The sequence below is a fragment of the Pinus tabuliformis genome, chromosome 5_2, assembly GCF_031772625.1.
Source record: "Pinus tabuliformis cultivar Carrire ecotype Pingquan chromosome 5_2, CPIR1, whole genome shotgun sequence".
NCBI classification, from domain to species: domain Eukaryota; kingdom Viridiplantae; phylum Streptophyta; class Pinopsida; order Pinales; family Pinaceae; genus Pinus; species Pinus tabuliformis.
In genome coordinates this window covers 1,060,265,659-1,060,268,278 of record NC_142306.1, presented here as the reverse complement: position 1 = coordinate 1,060,268,278, position 2,620 = coordinate 1,060,265,659, and positions in this window count along the sequence as shown.

The following is a 2,620-nucleotide window of genomic DNA, read 5'->3' as shown; positions in this document are numbered from 1 at the left end:
AACGGAATGAGAATTTCTAGAGAATTTGTAACTTTGATCACATCAGTTGCCACTATTACACCATATACAACTATTTCATAAATACCACAAAGGACTAATTGTATCATGTCTCTGAGGACTTGAACCCACGTAGCCGGGGAAACAAATTGTTTATCAAACCACTCTAGCTAAGATCCTTTAACAATAAGCATACCTATTATAGATCAAACCCTTGGAAATTTTTAGTTGCTTGTTGAGATGATAAAAACTCCTCACCATAATAACAATATCATTAACATAAAGAAGAAGGATTATTATTATATTAACTAGAATTAGGCCAACACAACATGCTTCTTCCAAACTACTCTCTAATTTGTCAATGTATATGCCAAAAAGAGGAGGGGATAGGGGACAACCTTTCTTCTATATTACCTTTAATTTCTTATGATCAACCCTTAATATTTCTAAATTTAGCAATAACATTTTCATATAATGTTCTCAATTAAAAAACAAAAATAACTAATTCTTTTAATATATTCCAAAAATTAATATTTTGCACTATGTCGAACTTTGTTCTTAAAACAATAAAAAAAAACATGAAAATTTGGTTTTATCATTGATTTTATCTTATTTTATATTATTTAAATTCAAATAAATATGTGTGAACATTAAAATATATATTTCATTTAAAATTAATCTACAAGGAAAAAAAATATATTAAAAATAAGATTATTAACCAATCTAAAATTACATTAAGATATAAATTATTAAAAATAAAAATTATAAAATACAATGAATATAAAAAATTATAATTTTATAAAAGTTAAATGGAAAAAAAAATGTCAATACATTAGAAAATAATTTATGCGCATATATTATGTATGTTCATTTGTATTAACCATTACACAATAATAGGAGTGATTTTTTTTAATCATGGGAAATTAGTAATTTGTTAAAATGATTTGGACTAGACCTAGGGGTCATACCTCAATTCTTACTAAGTCATAAGTTTCTTGTTAGGAATTGGCTTGTGAGTTGTTAGCACTAACGTAAGATTATAGTGGCAACTAGATTTGAACCTAGGCCTTGCCCAGATAACCCTAATAAGTTATTGATTCCTCTAAATTTGAAAAAAAAAAGGTCTCATCACGAATTTGAATCTAAGTGGGAAAATTATGAAACCTACCTACTAACCATTCAAGCTATTGCCCCTCAACTACATCAATGAAACTCTTTCTTTTCTTACCATGGTGAATTGGTAACTTGTTGGAGTAATATGGGTGAGGCCCAAGGTCAAACCTAGTGGTTGCCACTATAACGCCAAGAGTATATCCAATAGCCTGTAAGCTAGATATACCAAGAATTTATGACTTAGCAAGAGTCGAGACTCCATGAGGGCGAGGGAGCCTACTCCTTGAGTCATCATAATGGGCCAAGGATGCCCCCTCCCCCCATGCGATTTGAAATTGGGTGGTGGAGGGCATAACATTTCATTGTGTCGACCACCCAGTCATCACACGAGGAGACTCAATGAAACTCTTAACAAATAAGAAGCACTTAAAATAAAGTAACTCTACATGTGTAAATTTACATTAAGTCATATGTACCTAAGGTTCAAAGAAGCATGCAAAATTCTTTTTGGACATAAGAAACCTTTTTTAATATATACACATATATATATATATATATACATATATATATATATATATATATATATATATATATATATATATATATATATATATATATAGATATATATATATATATATATCTTTGTAAACTTTTTTTTTAAACCATTGTGAATTGGTAACATGTTCGAGTAATCTAGACAAGGCTCATGATAAAATATTTTGACTGCCGCTATAACACCAAGAATGTATCCAACATCTCACAAGCTAGATATACCAAAAACTTATGACTTAGCAAGAGTCGAGATGTCACATGGGTGGGGTGCCTATTGTGTTTGTCTAAAGTGGTTGAGAGGAATGATTGTCATCCTCCCCACCTAGGTTCAATACCTACAAGTGACATAGTGAGATCATATTAAGAATATTATTGTAATGACTTCGAGTCTTCTTCTTGAATGACCATGATCCCTGAAGAATATTTTACCTTTACCTACAAGTTAGAGAGTAAAATGCTTAGTTATATGAAAACACCTCTGTAAAATTCAACAATAAAATTATTCTATAAAAAAGGTCCCTTATTTTACAACCAAAAAGCTCACTTATACCAATTTAATATCTAACTTAACTTTAAACTTGAAATTATATTATTATAATAATATAAAAATAATTATATTTTATATTTAATATACTTAATTACCAAATAATTAATTTAATTTATAATTTTATAATAATTACATAAACATTATTTTAATGAATACTTCCACCATATTCCAAATAATCAAACCTTATGTTCTATACCACCATCCTATCAATTCATGGAAACCTCAACCCCAATCCTTGAGGGAGAATTGGAATTAATTTCCACCTTGAATTTAAGTGGTACCAACCATGTGATTTGGTTTTGGTGTGATAGTGATCATAACCAACATCGAAGTAATTGGGTCGAACTCAAACCCCATCCTCAAAAGGGGCCATGGGCCATGTAGGACTTTGAGTCAAATGTGGAAATTAAT